At 44.9% G+C, this 20,582-nt stretch overlaps 2 long non-coding RNA genes across 4 annotated transcripts in view; one reads left to right on the top strand and one right to left on the bottom strand.

The window, feature by feature from the left end:
- The window catches only part of LOC139280815 (uncharacterized), a 37,367-nt gene extending 31,277 nt beyond the window's left edge, over positions 1-6,090 (top strand). For all 3 annotated transcript variants that reach the window (XR_011596772.1, XR_011596771.1, XR_011596770.1), the window contains exons 3-4: positions 4,707-4,832; positions 5,384-6,090. This is a non-coding gene — a long non-coding RNA (uncharacterized lncRNA). The remainder of the gene's footprint in view (positions 1-4,706; positions 4,833-5,383) is intronic.
- Positions 1-20,582, bottom strand: part of LOC139280816 (uncharacterized) — a 149,756-nt gene that overhangs the window by 13,730 nt on the left and 115,444 nt on the right. The gene's annotated exons all lie outside the window — the stretch shown is intronic.

Genomic DNA, 20,582 nt, shown 5'->3' with positions numbered 1-20,582 from the left:
GGCTCAGAGGTTGGTGTGGGAGAAGTGGGTTTCAATTCGTAGGGCACTGGCACCAATACTTGGGAAAGAGAGCTGTTCCATGGGGACGGACTACACCTGAACTATGCTGGGACCAGAGTTCTAGCGAACCGACTAACTAGGGAGGTAGACAGGGCTTTAAACTAAATAAGGGGTGGGGGGAGGACAGTCGCAGTAGAGAGCAATCTAGAATGCTAAAGAGAAAAGAAAAGGAAGCAATGCTGGAAAGTGATTGTGGTAAGGATAACTAGATTACGTCAGGAAAGGACAGAGCATACAAACAAAAGAGTTCACTCGCAAATAGGGTCCAAGTAAGAAAAAAATAGCAATAAGACAAATAGGACTATAGTACAAAATAATGTTAAGATGTCTAATAATGTTAAAAAGACAAATTTAAAAGCATTGTATCTGAATGCACGAAGCACCAGTAATAAGGTAAATGAATTAACTGCGCAAATAGATGTAAACGGATACGATATAGTTGCAATTACAGAGACATGGTTGCAGGGTGACCAGGGTTGGGAGCTGAATAGCCAAGGATATTCGATATTTAGGAAGGACAGGCAAAAATGAAGAGTGGGTGGTGTGGTGTTGTTAGTAAAGGATGAAATCAGAGCAATAGTGAGAAAGGATATTGGCTCAGAAAATCAAGATGGTGGAGCTAAGGAACACCAAAGGGCAGAAAACATTGGCGGGAGTTGTCTATAGGCCTCCAAATAATAGTGGTAGTGTAGGGGACTGCATCAAACAGGAAATTAGCAATGCATGTAACAAGGGTTCTATAGTAATCGTAGGTGACTTTAATCTACATATAGACTGGCCAAACCAAATTAGTAATAATACTGTGGCAGATGAATTCCTGGAGTTTGTACGAGATGGTTTTTTTTAGACCAGTATGTTGAGGAGCCTACTAGGGAACAGGCTATCCTAGATTGGGTATTGTGTAATGAGAAGGGGTAATTAACAGTCTTGTTGTGCGGGGTCCTTTAGGGAAGAGTGATTGAATTCTTTATTAAGATGGAAAGTGAAGTAGTCCAATCCGAAACTAGGGTCTGAAATCTAAACAAAGGAAACTACGAAGATATGAGGAATGAATTGGCTATGATAGATTGGAAAGATTCATTAAAAGGCATGACGGTGGATAGGCAATGGCTAATATTTAAGGAACAAATGCATGAATTGCAACAGTTATACATTCCTTTCTGGCGTAAAAACACAAAAAGAAAAGTAGCCCAACCATGGCTAACAAAAGAAATTAAGGATAGTATTAGATCCAAAGAGGAGTTATACAAAGTTGCCAGAAAAAGTAGCAAGCCTGAGGATTGGGAGTTTAGAATTCAGCAAAAAAAGGACCAAGAGATTGATTAAGAGGGGAAAAATAGAGTATGAGAGTAAACTTGCAAGGAACATAAAAACCGACTGCAAAAGTTTCTACAAGTACATAAAAAGAAAAAGATTAGTGAAGACAAATGTAGGTTCTTTATAGACAGAAATGGGAGAATTTGTAATGGGAAACAAGGAAATGGCAGAACAATTAAATAAATACTTCGGTTCTGTCTTCACGGAAGAGGACACAAATAAAGTCCCAGAAATGCTGGGGAACCAAGGGTCTAGTGAGCAAGAGGAATTAAAGGAAATGATTATTAGTAAGAAAATACTGCTGGAGAAACTAATGGGACTGAAGGCCGATAAATCCCCAGGGCCTGATGATCTGCATCCCAGAGTACTAAAAGAGGTAGCCATGGAAATAGTAGATGCATTGGTTGTCATCTTCCAAAATTCTATAGATTATAGAACAGTTCCTGCAGATTGGAGGGTGGCAAATGTAACCCCACTATTTAAAAAAGGGAGAGAGAGAACAGGGAACTACAGACCGGTTAGCCTGACATCAGTAGTAGGGAAAATGCTGGAGTGTATTATAAAGGATGTGATAATGGCACACTTTGATAATATCAACAGGATTAAACAAAGTCAACGTGGATTTATGAAAGGAAAATCTTGTTTGACAAACCTATTGTAGTTTTTTGAGGATGTAACTGATAGAATAGATAAGAGAGAACCAGTGGATGTAGTGTATTTTTATTTTCAGAAGGCCTTTGATAAAGTTCCACATCAGAGGCTGGTGTGCAAAATTAAAGCACATAGGATTGGAGGTAATGTATTGGCATGGATTGAAAATTGGTTAACTGACAGGAAACAGAGAGTAGGAATAAATGGGTCTTTTTCGGGGTGGGCAGTGACTAGTGGGGTACCACAGGGATCAGTGCTTGGTCCTCAGCTATTCACAATATATATATATAAATGATTTGGATGAGGGAACCAAATGTAATATTTCCAAGTTTGCTGACGACACAAAACTAGGTGGAATTGTGAGTTGTGAGGAGGATGCAAAGACGCTGCAAGGCGATTTAGATAGGTTGAGTGAGTGGGCAAACACATGGCAGATGCAATATAACGTGGATAAATGTGAAGTTAAAAACATAAGGACAAAGTATTATTTAAATGGTGATGGCTTGGGAAGTGTCGATATACAAAGGGACCTGGGTGTCCTTGTACACCAATCATGAAAGCAAACATGCAGATGCAGCAAGCAATTAGGAAGGCAAATGGTATATTGGCCTTCATTGCAAGAGGATTTGAGCACAGGAGCAAGGATGTCTTACTACAGTTATACAGGGCCTTGGTGAGACCACACCTGGAGTATTGTGTGCAGTTTTGGTTTCCTTACCTAAGAAAGGATATACTTGCCATAGAGGGAGTGCAGCGAAGGTTCACCAGACTGATTCCTGGGATGGCAGGACTGCCGTATGAGGAGAGATTGAGTTGACTAGGCCTGTATTCACTAGAATTGAGAAGAATGAGAGGGGATCTCATTGAACGTATAAAATTCTGACTCGGTTGGATAGACTGTATGCGGGGTGGATGTTTCCCCTGACTGAGAAGTCTAGAACAAGGGATCAGAGTCTCGGATACGGGGTAGGAAATTTAGGGCCAAGATGAGGAGAAATCTTTTTACTCAGAGGGTGATGAACCTGTGGAATTCTCTACCACAGAAGGCTGTGGAGGGAGATAGATAAATTTCTAGAAACAAGGCATCAAGGGGTATGAGGAAAAAGTAGGAATATGGTGCTGAGATAGAGGATCAGCCATGATCATATTGAATGGCAGTGTAAACTCGAAGGGCCGAATGGCCTACTACTGCTCCTATTTTCTATGTTTCTCTGCTTCCCCTCTCTGCCCTTTACAATATTACTATTCCAATCTATAATAGGATAGTTGAAGTCCCCCATTATCACTACTCCATAGTTCATGCACCTCTGTAATTCCCTGCAAATTTACACCTCTATATCCTTCCTACTACTTGATCGCCTACAGAACATACCTAGTAGTGTAATGGCATCTCTATTGTTTCTTAACTCTAACCAAATAGATTCTGTCCTTGACCCCTCCAGGGCACCCCCTCTCTCCAGCACTGTAATATCCTTGTTAATCAATGCAGCCACCCCACCTCCTTGCCTTCCTTCTCTATCTTTCCTGAACACCTTGGGGTAGAAATTCATCTCCGCCCGAAATGGGGCGCACGTACTGTTTTTGAAGTGTTCTGGCCACCTCAATGGGTGCGCCGACCTATCTGTTGAAATTCAACACTTCGTGGTTTTTCTTCCAGCGAGGCAGAAGCGGCCTCATCATGGGGGCGGAGCGGAGTGGCCGTGACTAGCGGGGCAGAAGTGGGGGCTGGACGGAATGTCGACCGCTGTCAGTCAATGCACTGGCGTGTTACAACATCTCTCCACTTCCCTCGCAACGGCCTTCTGCGCATTCGTTTTTTTTTTTGGTAAACAAGTTTTCCTGTGTTTCGGAAGGTCAGGGGTCATCCACATATGCACAGAAGGCAAAGGGGGGAGTGGGGGGGGGGGGAAGAGAGGATAGAGAGAGAGGAGAAAAGCAGAGTGAAAGCGATAAAAAGAAAAAGAGTATGTCATCATCAGATAGTAGTGTGCATGATGTGGAGGGGAGGAGGAGGAGGGCAAAGCTCTTTTCGGACGAGGCAAATGAGGCTCTCGTCCAGGAGGTGCATTCCCGGTGGGCCCAATTAACCCGGGGTGGGCGTGGGAAACCTCCACCCCAGGCCTACAGAAAGATTTGGGCCGAGATTGCGAACGTGGTCTCCTCGGCGTCCCATGAGGCGAGGGGGTCCGACCAATGCTGGAAACACTGAAACAGCCTGGTTGCTTCGGCAAGAGTAAGTACAGATTATATATTGTAATGATGCAAATTGTAATTATAATTATAAATCTCCTGGATTGATTTTAAGCTTGTTATTCTTACATATATTACATATATTCCCTGCTAAAATCTGGACAGGGCTATGAACCTGTGCCCTTTTTAAGTCTCTCTGGCTGCTGTCACTTACACAGTGACCCAGCATGGACTGGGGGAGAGCTGCCCTTGCTCACTGTCTACCCTGGGACACTTTTGGATATTAGCTCCTGTCATTGCCGAGTTCAATGGAGATTTTAGTCGAGAGGAGTGTTTGTGTCAAGCATTAGCTCCTAAACACGATCTTTGTTATAACCGTGCATCAATTATGGATAAAAACCCTATTAGCATATAACATTGGCGAATGCTGTCCTTCCATGATAGTACCTAGTCAATGAGCTTATGCCATGCTCTTTTCATGTTTGCAGAGGAAGCTATCTAACAACCGGTCCGAGCAGCCGCACTTGTCGGGAGCCACAGTCACTCGGCCACCACCCATGGTGTTGCAGAACCCTCCCATGCGTCACATGAGTAATGTGTCAAGCAGTGTTAAAGTAATGTAACATCATTTAATTATAATATACGAATGATGTCATGTTATGCATGCAGCCTCTGTGATACTCTCAGGTTGACAACATAAGAAATAAGAGCAGGAGCAGGCCATCTGGCCATCTGTCCCCTTCTCTGTCCGCTCCCCATAAACCTTCACTCCCTTATCATTCTGTCAATCTCCAACTGATCCAGCCTCCACAGCTCTCTGGGTCACTGAATTCCACATAGAATTCCACATTGAATAAATTTAAGACAGAAATAGACAGTTTCTTAAACAATAAGGGGTTATGGGGAGCGGGCGGGGAAGTGGAGCTGAGTCCATTATCAGATCAGCCATGATCTTATTGAATGGCGGAGCAGGCTCGAGGGGCCGTATGACCTACTCCTGTTCCTATTTCTTATGTTCTTATGTACTACCATATGTACTACCACATGATGCATTATTATGTAACATCTCTTGGTCTCATTTATTGTAGTAGTGCTGTTCCTCCTTCATATGCCAGCGCAAGAATGTGTATCCATCTGCTCTAATAAGCTCAATTTTGTTTTGCAGGTCCATCAACACCCATGCGCAGCGAGGCGCGACCAGAACCCCAACCCCTCTCCCTCAGGATGCAGGTGGTCCTCACCATGGGAGGGGAGGAGGAAGAGAGCACCGACCATGAGGAGGAGGAGGAATATATGGATACAGAGGAAGATGCCCCTACCACCCCCATCCCCATGCCTGATATACCTGTGGGAACTGCGGTTACAACGTCATTTTCGACTGAAGAGGTAACGGGACCAAGCGACATGCAGCCAGCGACGCCAAGGCATTTAATAGTGCTCACGCCGACCCCACAGAGGTCGGGTCAGCGAGGTCAGCACACGCCTCCTCTGGCCGATCGGATCAAGCTCTTGACCAGACTGTGCGAGGAGAGTGCCGTGATTAGTTGCGAGCATCTCCAGGTGTATTCACGGGGATATCTCCCTGGCGTGTGCTCGCAATTCGGAGGATATGCAGCAGATGATCCAGGAGATGCATGCAACGTCTGCCTCCGTCGATGCCTTACGGCATGCGATAGTGGCGGGACACGGCACTGAACCCCCAAGGTGCCGTCATCTGACATACCACCAGCACACAAGCAAATCAGGAGAAAGCACTTCCTTCTGACTCGGAAGGCGATTCCCCAGCTTCGTCTTCCCCTCCAACACCCCCCAACAGGTGATTGTGCCACCATCACCCCCACCACGGCAGGAAGTCTTGCCGTTGCCCGCTACACGCCAGCTTTGTCTCTGTACCCAGGGACCAAAATGGATGGGTGAGGCTAGGACACGGGGGGGGTGGGGGGGGTCCAGGATCTGGAGGGAAACGTAACCACAGGTAGGGAGAGGGGGTGCAATGTTTTTTATATTATTGATATTGTTCATTGTTGTTGTTTCACTGTGGGGGTGGGGGTGGAGGTTGGGTGGGTGATTCGTTGGGTGTTATTTTAAAATAGTTAATTTTGTTAATGTAATAAAAAAAAAATTCACTTTACAATTGTTGTGCAGTATCTTCTAATAACGTAAGTTAAGGTAAAACTATCAACTGTTGTAAAACAATGGCCAGGCCAGACTAGTCAAAGTTGAAACGTAACTCAATGCAAACGCCAACTGTTGTCTTTCCGTAACTGTAACTGTCCCCAATGTAAGTTCATGCAAAGCGTTCATTTATGAGCTGCTGGCGCAACTGCTTTGCAGCCACGTAACTCCCACAGGGTTTTTGCAGTCTTGCGGGAAGTGGGGTGGGACCATGGATTCATCGCCAGGCTGATTATCCTCCCCAAGGTCCTCACCAGCCTCTCACTCCTCCTCCTCCTCCTCATCTGCCTCTTCTGTCTCCATCCCTTCCTGAGTTGGACCAGCAGCCCCATCTGGCAATTGTTGTCTTCTCCTTATAGCTAAGTTATGCAACATGCAGCACACCACAATAAACTCAGAGACCTGGTCAGGGTGGTACTGTAGGCTATCTCCAGAGTGGTCCAGGCATCTGAAGCGCTGCTTCAGCACTCCAATTATCTTTTTGACGCTATTGCGTGTAGCTATGTGGCTTTCGTTGTAAAGCTTCTTGGCTTCCATCAGGGGATTATGCAAGGGGGTCAAGGGATTACGCAGGGAGTCATGAGCCAGCTGGCAAGGCCATAGCCTTTATCCCCCAGCATCCAACCATGACCTTGTTGAGACAGCGCTCTTACGCAGGATGTGCGCATCATGGATGCTGCCTGGAAATTTAGCATTAACTGCCATAATTATTTGGTTGTGGTCGACAACGAGCCACAAATTCAGGGAGTGGAATCCCTTTCAGTTACGAAACATCTCCGCGTTCTGTAAAGGTGCTTTCAGGGCGATGTGTGTGCAGTCTATTGCTCCCTACGCCTTGGGGGTTTGCTATTCTTGAGAAACCCAAAGCCCTCCCGGTTTGTGACTCCCTGGTCCTGCGAGCATAAAGGGCTTGCGTCACCTGTCGAATGGAACAATGTGTGACGTGCTGAGAAATAACACAGATGTCGCCAGCTGAAGCCTGAAGGGAGCCAGATGCATAGAAGGATAGTGCTGCAGTAACCTTTACCTCAATGGGCAGTGCAGTCCTGATGGTGCTGGTAGGCTGCAGATCTCATCAATGACCACCTTTCGGAAACGCAGCCTCCTAAGGCACGTGTTATCAGACAAGTTGAGGTAAGATTGCATTTCCCTGTAAGTTCATTGGCTGTATGATCTCCTCCGCCTCCGCTTTAGTCCGCCACCTCTTCGATTGGCCCCTTTGGTCCTATATTCTTGTATGGTGAACACATGAAGTATTTGACTGACTGATGTGGTTCCATAGCTGTTCTAGGTAGTATGTTAATGCTGGGAGCAGCCCTTTGGGAGGAGACAAATTAAGCAGACGCAGTGCTGAGGGGGAAGGAAGGAAACATAGAAACGTAGAAACATAGAAAATAGGTGCAGGAGTAGGCCATTCGGCCCTTCGAGCCTGCACCGCCATTCAATAAGATCATTGCTGATCATTCCCTCAGTACCCCTTTCTTGCTTTCTCTCCATACCCCTTGATCCCCTTAGCTGTAAGGGCCATATCTAACTCCCTCTTGAATATATCCAATGAACTGGCATCAACAACTCTCTGCGGCAGGGAATTCCATAGGTTAACAACTCTCTTGAGTGAAGAAGTTTCTCCTCATCTCAGTCCTAAATGGCCTACCCCTTATCCTAAGATTATGTCCCCTGGTTCTGGACTTCCCCAACATCAGGAACATTCTTCCCGCATCTAACCTGTCCAGTCCCATCAGAATCTTATACGTTTCTATGAGATCTCCTCTCATCCTTCAAAACTCCAGTGAATAAAGGCCCAGTTGGTCCAGTCTCTCCTCATATGACAGCCCAGCCATCCCTGGAATCAGTCTGGTGAACCTTCGCTGCACTCCCTGCTCCTATACTCAAATCCCCTAGCTATGAAGGCCAACATACCATTTGCCTTCACCGCCTGCTGTACCTGTATGCCCACTTTCAGTGACTGATGAACCATGACACCCAGGTCTCGTTGCACCTCCCCTTTTCCTAATCTTCCGCCATCCAGATAATATTCTGCCTTCATGGATTTGCCCCCAAAATGGATACCCTCACATTTATCCACATTATACTACATCTGCCATGCATTTGCCCACTCACCTAACCTGTCCCAGTCACCCTGCAGCCTCTTAGCGTCCTCCTCACAGCTCACACCGCCACCTAGTTTAGTGTCATCCGCAAACTTGGAGATATTACACTCAATTCCTTCATCTAAATCGTTAATGTATATTGTAAAGAGCTGAGGTCCCAGCACTGAGCCCTGCGGCACTCCACTAGTCACTGCCTGCCATTCTGAAAAGGACCCGTTTATCCCGACTCTCTGCTTCCTGTCTGCAAACCAGTTCTCTATCCACATTACCCCCAATACCATGCGCTTTGATTTTGCACACCAATCTCTTGTGCAGGACCTTGTCAAAAGCCTTTTGAAAGTCCAAATAGACCACATTCACTGGTTCTCCCTTGTCCACTCTGCTAGTTACACCCTCAAAAAATTCCAGAGGATTCGTCAAGCATGATTTCCCTTTCATAATCCATGCTGACTCGGTCCAATCCTGTCACTGCTTTCCAAATACGCTGCTATTTCATCCTTAATGATTGATTCCAATATTTTTCCCACTACTGATGTCAGGCTAACCGGTCTAATTACCCGTTTTCTCTCCTTTTTTAAAAAGTGGTGTTACATTAGCTACCCTCCAGTCCATAGAAACTGATCCAGAGTCGATAGACTGTTGGAAAATGATCACCAATGCATCCACTATTTCTAGGGCCACTTCCTTAAGTACTCTATGCAGACTATCAGGCCCTGGGGATTTATCGGCCTTCAATCCAATCAATTTCCCTAACACAATTTCCCGCCTGATAAGGATATCCTTCAGTTCCTCCTTCTCACTAGACCTACTGTCCCCTAGTACATTCGGAAGGTTATTTGTGTCTTCCTTCGTGAAGATAGAACCGAAGTATTTGTTCAATTGGTCTGCCATTTCTTTGTTCCCCATTATAAATTCACCTGAATCTGACTACAAGGGACCTACGTTTGTCTTCACTAATCTTTTTCTCTTCACATATTTATAGAAGCTTTTGCAGTCAGTTTTTATATTCCCTGCAAGCTTCCTTTCGTACTCTATTTTCCCCCTCTTAATTAAACCCTTAGTCTTCCTCTGTTGAATTCTAAATGTCTCCCAGTCCTCAGGTTTGTTGCTTTTTCTAGCCAAATTATATGCCTCTTCCTTGGCTTTAACACTATCCTTAATTTCCCTTGTTAGCCATGGTTGAGTCACCTTCCCCGTTTTATTCTTACTCCAGACAGGGATGTACAATTGCTGAAGTTTATCCATGTGATCTTTAAATGTTTGCCATTGCTTATCCACCGTCAACCCTTTAAGTATCCTTTGCCAGTCTATTCTAGCCAATTTACACCTCATACCGTCGAAGTTACCTTTCCTTAAGTTCAGGACCCTAGTTTCCGAATTAACTGTGTCACTCTCCATCTTAATGAAGAATTCTACCATATTATGGTCACTCTTCCCCAAGGAGCCTCGCACAACTAGACTGCTAATTAGTCCCTCCTCATTACACATCACCCAGTCTAGGATGGCCAGCTCTCTAGTTGGTTCCTCGACATATTGGTCTCGAAAACCATCCCTAATACACTCCAGAAAATGCTCCTCCACCGCATTGCTACCAGTTTGGTTCGCCCAATCAATATGTAGATTAAAGTCACCCATGATAACTGCTGTACCTTTATTGCACACATCCCTTATTTCTTGTTTGATGCTGTCCCCAACCTCACTACTACTGTTTGGTGGTCTGTACACAACTCCCACTGCCCTTTGGAATTCCGTAGCTCCACCCATACCGATTCCACATCATCCAGGCTAATGTCCCTCCTTACTATTGCATTCATTTCCTTTTTAACCAGCAACGCCACCCCACCTGCTTTTCCTTTCTGTCTATCCTTCCTAAATGCTGAATACCCTTAGATTTTGAGTTCCCAGCCTTGGTCACCCTGGAGCCATGTCTCCGTGATGCCAATTACATCATATCCGTTAACTGCTATCTGTGCAGTTAATTCGTCAACCTTATTCCGAATACTCCTCGCATTGAGGCACAGAGCCTTCAGGCTTGTCTTTTTAACACACTTTGCCCCTTAAGAATGTTGCTGTAATGTGGCCCTTTTTGTTTTTTGCCTTAGGTTTCTCTGCCCTCCACTTTTACTATTCTCCTTTCTATCTTTTGCTTCTGACTCCATTTTATTCCCTTCTGTCTCCCTGCATAGGTTCCTATCCCCCTGCCACATTAGTTTAACTCCTCCCCCACAGCACTAGCAAACACTCCCCCTAGGACATTGGTTCCGGTCCTGCCCAGGTGCAGACCGTCCGGTTTGTACTGGTCCCACCTCCCCCAGAACCGGTTTCAATGTCCCAGGAATTTGAATCCCTCCCTTCTGCACCACTGCTCAAGCCACATATTCATCTGAGCTATCCTGCGATTCCTACTCTGACTAGCACGTGGCACTGGTAGCAATCCTGACATTATTACTTTTGAGGTCCTACTTTTTAACTTAACTCCTAGCTCCCTAAATTCGTCTTGTAGGACCTCATCCCGTTTTTTTACCTATATCGTTGGTACCAATATGCACCATGACAACTGGCTGTTCACCGTCCCTTTTCACAATGTCCTGCACCCGCTCCGAGACATCCTTGACCCTTGCACCAGGGAGGCAACATACCATCCTGGAGTCTCGGTTGCGGCGGCAGAAATGCTTATCTATTCTCCTTACAATTGAATTCCCTATCACTATCGCTCTCCCACTCTTTTTCCTGCCCTCCTGTGCAGCAGAGTCACCCATGGTGCCATGAACTTGGCTGCTGCTGCTCCCCCCTGATAAGTCATCTCCCCCAACAGTACTCAAAGCGGTGTATCTGTTTGCAGGGGGATGACTGCAGAGGATCCCTGCACTACCTTCCTTGCACTACTCATCCTGTTGGTCTTCCATTCCCTATCTGGCTGTGGACCCTTTACCTGCGGTAAGACCAACTCACTGAATGTGCTGAATGACTGACTCCAGGTGAGTCTCAGCCTAAAGTGATGGTGGAAAAAAGAAAATTGCCAGTATTAAAGGGAAAGGGAGGGAAAGGAAAGTCAACATTGAAGCTAAGAGCTGGTGTAGTACCACTCTGCCACTTCTCAAAGATGTGAGGAGGATTCTGTGATGACCAAATCAATTTGCTGAAGTAAATGTACAGTGGATTAAATATCAGTAATGCAATATACATTTACAGACGTTAGTTGTTAGACGATGCTATCTCCACATATGAAAATAATAAATAGTTCAAAATCTCTATATTAAATCTCTGAGTGCTATCAACATTCTGAAATTATGAGGATGTAGGAAGTGCCAGCTTTAGCTGAAGAGGGGTAATGTCATCTTAGACTGAGGGTAGGAAAGAAGAGTGTCTTTTTGAACTGAGTGAAGGGGCGGAGATCCAGTTGCCTCACTACCCTCTGGATCTCATTGCCTGTCCCCAACCCCTCTCCTGCTTGGGACTATGAACCTGATTCTCCATGAAAAATTGTTCCAAAAATTGCTCCACCACCTGTATTCTTGTTGCTGGCTGTCTTGAATGAGTTTTACCTTCCTCCAGCTAAACATTGAGAAGGATCAGAGCCATCATTCTAGGCCCCTCTTGCAAACTTTGCTCTTTTGTCACTAATTCTATCACGCTTCCTAACCGCTGCCTCTGATTCAATCCAAGAGTTTGACCCTGAGCTGCGCTTCAGATCCTAGATACTCTCCAACAAAAAGACCACATGCATTCACTTTTGCAACATTGCCTGCTGCTGCTCATACCTCAACCGTTCTGCTGTGCAAGATGTTATACATGCTTTCTTCACCTCCAGGCTTGACTACTTTAAAGCTTTCTTTGCTGGCCTCTCATTCTTCAACCTCCATAAACTCCAGCGCGCCGGAAGTCTCATCTGTGAGGCTCCTGACGTTCCAGGTCCCGAACTTTATCTTAAGGGGTGGAAGATGTCTGTGCGTGTATTCTTTTAACGTGGGGTGACCATTGCACACCAGTTACCACAAGGGCTTGACAGAAGAAGGTCTTGGTCCAGCGGCAAGGGGATTCAAGACGACTGGAGACCAGGCTCTGCTGCATGGGCCGAGTACATACAAACATACTCCTACTGTCCTTCTTCCTCCTTCCCACAGGTTCTCTCTCCCTGGGATTTATAGGATGAAGTGTAGTCCTCGCGACCTCGCTGTTGGCTCATGCTGCTCCTTCCCTGGGCCTCAACCTCACTGTTCCTGGGCCCCGATCTCGCTGCTGCTCCAGGCCTCCATTTCCGATCTCTACTCCCAACCCCCGCTCCCGGCACAGTGATAGAACTCTAGCCTCTGACTGAGAAGGTTGTGGATCCAAGTTCCACTCCAGAGACTTGAGCACAAAATCTAGGCTTACACTCAGTGCAGTGCTGAGGAAGTGGTGCACTGCACTGTCAGGGGTGCCATCTTTCAGACGAGACATTAAACCAAGGCCTTGTCTGCCCTCTCAGATGGTGTAAAAGATCCCATGGCACTATTTTGAAGAGCAGGGAAGTTCTCCTCAGTGTCCTGGGCAATATTTGTCCATCAACCAACAGTACTAAAACAAATTATCTGTCAATTATTACATTGCTGTTTGTGTGATCTTGCTGTGCACAAATCGGCTGCCATGTTTCCTACATTACAGCAGTGACTACACTTTAAAAGTACTTCATTCACATAAAGCACTTTGAAGCATCCGAGGTCATGAAAGGCACTATATAAATGGAAGTATTTTTTTTGTTTAAATCGCTGCCATATGTATCCTATCTTGCCCTAAGTTCCACTCGCCTATCACCCCTGTTTTGCTGATCTAAAATCTGCTCCCCGTCCCCAAATCCTTGTCCTCATCTTTTAATCCCACAATTGTCTCATACCACCCTCGTTCTGCAACATCCTCCAGCCCTATATTCCCTTCCCAGCTCTCAATATTCTTCGCTACTGACTCGGGCCTCTTGTGCATCTACCCGTCTGTGCCCCATATTTGGTGGCGGAGTTTTCAGTTGCTTGGGTTACACTCTCCGTAATTCCTGCCCTAAATCACTCTGCCTCTCCACCTCCCATTCCTGCTTCAAAAACTCCTCAAAACACATCACTTAGATCAAACTTTTAATCCCTCCCTCCAATCTCTCTCTGTGGCTCAGCATCCATTTTCCTTACATACAGAGGTGCTGCTGCCAACGAACCAGAAGCAATGCTGAAACATTGTGCATAAGTGCTAACTTTCTTGGCTTCCCTAAGCTGGTAAAAACACCAATTCAACTTTTAATTTTTGTTTTATTTTCGGCTCAGTTCGGCAGCGCATACATTTTAGCTTTTTCTCTCGGCTCAGCTCGGCAGCAGCGATTTCTTTTCCCCTCCCCTCCTTTCGCTCTCGGCTCAGGTCAACAGCGGATAAATGTCAATTCAACTTAAAATGTTTTATTTCTTCTGACGCAACTCAGGTCGGCAGTGCAATCTCTTTTCCCCACCCCCTCCCTTCCTTACCAGTCTGGTGAGAACAACCAAAACCCACTGGAGTTGTGCACTTTATTTCGTTGGCAGCAGTCGCATTTGTTTTACATATACCTGTCTGTGAAGTGTCTTGTGACATTCTTTACATTAAAGCCGCTATATAAATACAAGTTGTTGTGCCAGCTTTTTTGAAGTTGTTGGTCAGTTTTTGCCGACAGGCTAAATTATTCACCCATGTATAAAATCTAGCAATGGCATTTTGTTCAACTGTCTTGGAGGAAAAGGAGAAATTTTGCCTAACTTGCCTTTAGGAGATGAAGGCCTGGAATTTCCTGGAGTTTCGACATAACTATAACGGAGTTGCGTCATTTTTTCTAAAGGAATTTGCGTATAACTGATTGATTTACAGCGGGTTTTATGTCAAAATTTCTTCGATCATTTACACCGCTCCCAAGTGATGTTCACTGTAACCCACTTGACTCATTAACATATCCCTGCCTCCAAGCAAAACACCAGAAAATATGAGTTTTCTGAATTTACATCCATTCTGAACGGATGTAAATTTACGCCCAACATTTTAGGTGCACCATAACCCAAAATCACTATTTCTGGTGTTTTAGCGATTTCTTTTTCTTTTATTAAATTCCTACTGACTGAGACATACACTGTATTTTTTATATCTTTGAATGTTTTACATGGCATCAGAATCTGTTACAGTAAAAGAAAAGCTTCATCAGTTGCATTTTCTTAAACCTGCTGTACTTAATGTGCATCAATGATGGTTTGATGGCTTCAGCTTTCATTTTCAATTCAATAAGGAGGGACTTTAAGAGGGAAGATGGCATATGCACCGCGCTTTCCTCGGGCCCCAATTGTTCCCATCGGTAAGAATATCATAAAAAGGACATACATTTCGGCATAAACTTTAGTGATCCATGAAATTCTGGGGTGAAATAAATGGGATGAAATCCACTGTGTGCCAGATTCTATATAATCCACAGGACGAGAGAGGTTGATGGGTTGAATAGCTTTGAAGCATACTATCGTATGAACAACAACTTGCATTTATATAGTGCCTTTAATGCAACAAAATGTTCTAAGGTGGGGACGGCAGGGGCGGGGTTGAGCACAAGCAGGAGTAGGAGAAAAGGGCTGGGGGAGGTGTCTAAAGACAATGTCGAAGAGGTAGGTTTTAAGGTGTGGAAAGAAATAGTAAGGTTTGGCAAAGGAGAGGTAAGTTATTCTCTTTAAACCATTTGGAGGCTGGAATAAATTGTTAGTGGCAATTGCCAGTAGCTTCTAAGTAAGTAGCAGTTTAATTTAAAGGGGAAAAGTTAAATTTTGGGGAATCTTTCAGGTTTAGGCAGAGAAAAACAAGGTAACTCTCCAGTCAGAGGCAACTAGCAGCTAGTTAAAACTAGTTCTGTAAACAACTGACCAGTAGTGAGTCATCTGATCTAGATACAGTTTAAAAAGAGGCAACTCGTGCAGAGCACGGAGTGCAGCAGCAAAGAGTGGCATTCGTGAGTTTGGTAAGTGGGTGAGTTTTAAGGGAAAGTGGGGGTGGTAGGTGCTGTTTTGTCTTGTTTTTCCTACCAGTGCTGACACTAGAGCAGATGATAAGAGTGCGAAAGTAGGAGACGGAGGCCCAGAGACCAGCCCAACCAGCTGCTTACAAAGATAGAGGGGTGCGAAATCGAGAGGTGACGTCACAGCCAAGCTGGTAAGTGGTTGGCTGTTTGACTGGTAAGTATAACTCTCTTTTAGACTGACTTTTAGATTGGTTTAATTGGCAGCGAACTACTAAGTAGCTGTTTGGTGTTTAAGTAAATTTGAGTAAGTAAATTAATTTAAGGCTTAAGTCATGGCAGGAGAGCTCGGACCCGTGTCATGCTCCTCCTGTGCTATGTGGGAAGTCAGGGACACGGGTGTCCCTGACTATTATGTGTGCGGGAAATGTGTCCAGCTGCAGCTCCTGACAGACCGCATGACGGTACTGGAGCTGCGGATGGACTCACTCTGGAGCATGCGCGATGCTGAGAATGTTGTGGATAGCACATTTAGTGAGTTGGTCACACCGCAGGTAAGGGCTAGGACAGACAGTGAATGGGTGACCAAGAGACGAGGCAAGAGCAGGAAGGTAGTGCAGGAGTCCCCTGCGGTCATCTCTCTCCGAAACAGATATACCGTTTTGGATACTGTTAGAGGAGCTGACTTACCAGGGGAAGGCACCAGCAGCCAGGTTCATGGCACCATGGGTGGCTCTGCTGCACAGAAGGGCAGGAAAAAGAGTGGGAGAGCTATAGTGATAGGGGACTCTATTGTAAGGGGAATAGATAGGAGTTTCTGCAGCCGCAACCGAGACTCCAGGATGGTATGTTGCCTCCCTGGTGCAAGGGTCAAGGATGTCTCGGAGCAGCTGCAGAGCATTCTGGAGAGGGAGGGTGAACAGCCAGTTGTCGTGGTACAAGTAGGACCTCAAAGGTAGTAATCTCTGGATTGTTACCAGTGCCACGTGCTAATCAGAGTAGAGGGAGCAGGATATTTAGAATAAATACGTGGCTTGAGCAGTGGTGCAACTCCTGGGACATTGGAACCAGTTCTGGAGGAAGTGAGACCTGTACAAAAGGGACGGTCTGCACTTGGGCAGGACTGGAACTGATGTTCTGGGGGTAACATTTGCTAATGCAGTTCGGGAGTGTTTAAATTAATATGGCAGGAGGATGGGAACCTATGCAGCGAGACAGGTCGAAGTAATATGGAGTCAGAAACAGATGGTAGAAAGGTAAAAAGCAATAGTGAAAGGCCAAGTAAACAAAGGCAAGAGACAAAAAGGGCCACACTACACCATAATTCTAAAAGGACAAAGGGTGTTAAAAAAAGAAGCCTGCAGGCTTTGTGTCTTAATGCAAGGAGTATCCGTAACAAGGTGGATGAATTAACTGCAAATAGATGTTAACAGATATGATGTGATTGGGATTACAGGGACGTGGCTCCAGGATGATCAGGGCTGGGAACTCAACATCCAAGGGTATTCAACATTCAAGAAGGATAGAATAAAAGGAAAAGGACGTGGGGTAGCATTGCTGGTTAAAGAGGAGATTAATGCAATAGTTAGGAAGGACATTAGCTTGGATGATGTGGAATCTATATGGGTAGAGCTGCAGAACACCAAAAGGCAAAAAACATAAGTGGGAGTTGTGTACAGACCTCCAAACAGTAGTAGTGATGTTGGGGAGGGCATCAAACAGGAAATTAGGGGTGCATGCAATAAAGGTGTAACAGTTATCATGGGTGACTTTAATATGCATATAGATTGGGCTAACCAAACTGGAAGCAATACAGTGGAGGAGGATTTCCTGGAGTGCATAAGGGATGATTTTCTAGACCAATATGTCGAGGAACCAACTTGGGGCGAGGCCATCTTAGATTGGGTGTTGTGTAATGAGAGAGGATTAATTAGCAATCTCGTTGTGCGAGGCCCCTTGGGGAAGAGTGACCATAATATGGTGGAATTCTACATTAGGATGGAGAATGAAACAGTTAATTCAGAGACCATGGTCCAGAACTTAAAGAAGGGTAACTTTGAAGGTATGAGGCGTGAATTGGCTAGGATAGATTGGCGAATGATACTTAAGGGGTTGACAGTGGATGGGCAATGGCAGACATTTAGAGACTGCATGGATCAACTACAACAATTGTACATCCCTGTTTGGCGTAAAAATAAAAAAGGGAAAGTGGCTCAACCGTGGCTATCAAGGGAAATCAGGGATAGTATTAAAGCCAAGGAAGTGGCATACAAATTGGCCAGAAATAGCAGCGAACCCGGGGACTGGGAGAAATTTAGAACTCAGCAGAGGAGGACAAAGGGTTTGATTAGGGCAGGGAAAATAGAGTACAAGAGGAAGCTTGCAGAGAACATTAAGACGGACTGCAAAAGCTTCTATATATATGTAAAGAGAAAAAGTTTAGTAAAGACAAACGTAGGTCCCTTGCAGTCAGAATCAGGGGAAATCATAACGGGGAACAAAGAAATGGCAGACCAATTGAACAAGTACTTTGGTTCGGTATTCACTAAGGAGGACACAAACAACCTTCCGGATATAAAAGGGGTCAGAGGGTCTAGTAAGAAGGAGGAACTGAGGGAAATCCTTATTAGTCGGGAAATTGTGTTGGGGAAATTGATGGGATTGAAGGTCGATAAATCCCCAGGGCTGATGGACTGCACCTCAGAATACTTAAGGAGGTGGCCTTGGAAATAGCGGGTGCATTGACAGTCATTTTGCAACATTCCATAGACTCTAGATCAGTTCCTATGGAGTGGAGAGTAGCCAATGTAAGCCCACTTTTTAAAAAAGGAGGGAGAGAGAAAACAGGGAATTATAGACTGGTCAGCCTGACATCGGTAGTGGGTAAAATGATGGAATCAATTATTAAGGATGTCATAGCAGCGCATTTGGAAAGAGGTGACATGATAGGTCCAAGTCAGCATGGATTTGTGAAAGGGAAATCATGCTTGACAAATCTTCTGGAATTTTTTGAGGATGTTTCCAGTAGAGTGGACAAGGGAGAACCAGTTGATGTGGCATATTTGGACTTTCAGAAGGCTTTCGACAAGGTCCCACACAAGAGTTTAATGTGCAAAGTTAAAGCACATGGGATTGGGGGTAGTGTGCTGATGTGGATTGAGAACTGGTTGGCAGACAGGAAGCAAAGAGTAGGAGTAAATGGGTACTTTTCAGAATGGCAGGCAGTGACTAGTGGGGTACCGCAAGGTTCTGTGCTGGGGCCCCAGCTGTTTACATTGTACATTAATGATTTAGACGAGGGGATTAAATGTAGTATCTCCATATTTGCGGATGACACTAAGTTAGGTGGCAGTGTGAGCTGCGAGGAGGATGCTATGAGGCTGCAGAGTGACTTGGATAGGTTAGGTGAGTGGGCAAATGCATAGCAGATGAAGTATAATGTGGATAAATGTGAGGTTATCCACTTTGGTGGTAAAAACAGAGAGACAGACTATTATCTGAATGGTGACAGATTAGGAAAAGGGGAGGTGCAAAGAGACCTGGGTGTCATGGTACATCAGTCATTGAAGGTTGGCATGCAGGTACAGCAGGCGATTAAGAAAGCAAATGGCATGTTGGCCTTCATAGCGAGGGGATTTGAGTACAGGGGCAGGGAGGTGTTATTACAGTTGTACAGGGCCTTGGTGAGGCCACACCTGGAGTATTGTGTACAGTTTTGGTCTCCTAACTTGAGGAAGGACATTCTTGCTATTGAGGGAGTGCAGCGAAGATTCACCAGACTGATTCCCGGGATGGCGGGACTGACATATCAAGAAAGACTGGATCAACTGGGCTTGTATTCACTGGAGTTCAGAAGAATGAGAGGGGATCTCATAGAAACGTTTAAAATTCTGACGGGTTTAGACAGGTTAGATGCAGGAAGAATGTTTCCAATGTTGGGGAAGTCCAGAACCAGGGGTCACAGTCTAAGGATAAGGGGTAAGCCATTTAGGACCGAGATGAGGAGAAACTTCTTCACCCAGAGAGTGGCGAACCTGTGGAATTCTCTACCACAGAAAGTTGATTAGGCCAATTCACTAAATATATTCAAAAAGGAGTTAGATGTAGTCCTTACTACTAGGGGGATCAAGGGGTATGGTGAGAAAGCAGGAATGGGGTACTGAAGTTGCATGTTCAGCCATGAACTCATTGAATGGTGGTGCAGGCTCGAAGGGCCGAATGGCCTACTCCTGCACCTATTTTCTATGTTTCTAAGTTAGTAGATTGCTCTGCCACTGATAGCAGAGCAGAAATGGGGGCAGGGAGGGGCAAACAGACCTTAAAAAGAAAATCCTGTTCACCAGCCTTACAAGGGGCAGCTCCAAAGTGATTATGTAGTTTCTGGCATTCCCTGCATCATTGCCATTCTCCCTCTCATAATAACAGTCACAATGAGATAAGAAATAGCAAGGAAAAGAAGTCACTGGTGGGATTGGTCTATTGGCCTCCTAACAGTAGCTACACTGCAGAACAGAGTATAAATCAACAAATAATGGGAGCTTGTAAGAGAGGTACTGCAATAATCATGGGCAACTTTAATCTTCATATGGATTGGACAAATCAAATTGACAAAGGTAGCCTTGAGGATGAGTTCATAGAGTGTATTCGGGACAGTTTCTTAGAATAATATGTTGTGGAACCAATCAGGGAACAAACTATTTAAGATCTGGTAATGTGTAATGAGACAGGATTAATTAATGATCTCATAGTAAAGGATCCTCTAGGGAAGAGTGATCATAACATCATAGAATTTCACATTCCATTTGAGGGTGAGAAACTTGGGTATTAAACTAGTGTCTGAAACCTAAATACAGGGAATTACAAAGGTATGAAGACAGAGTTGGCTAAAGTGGACTGGAAAAATAAATTAAAAAGTCAGATGGTAGATGAGTAGTGGCAGACATTTAAGGAGATTAGGAAAAGTTTAGAAACCAACAAAGGATGACTTAAAAAAAAAATAAAAAGAGGGAGAAAATAGATTGAGAGTAAACTTGCTAGAAATATAACAACGGACAGTAAGTGTTTCTACAAGTATATAAAAAGGAAGAGAGTAGCTAAAG

This window comes from Pristiophorus japonicus, chromosome 15 (assembly GCF_044704955.1).
Source record: "Pristiophorus japonicus isolate sPriJap1 chromosome 15, sPriJap1.hap1, whole genome shotgun sequence".
Classification (NCBI taxonomy): domain Eukaryota; kingdom Metazoa; phylum Chordata; class Chondrichthyes; family Pristiophoridae; genus Pristiophorus; species Pristiophorus japonicus.
The sequence above is the reverse complement of the archived record's forward strand: the minus strand, read 5'-3'. Positions and strand labels throughout refer to the sequence as shown.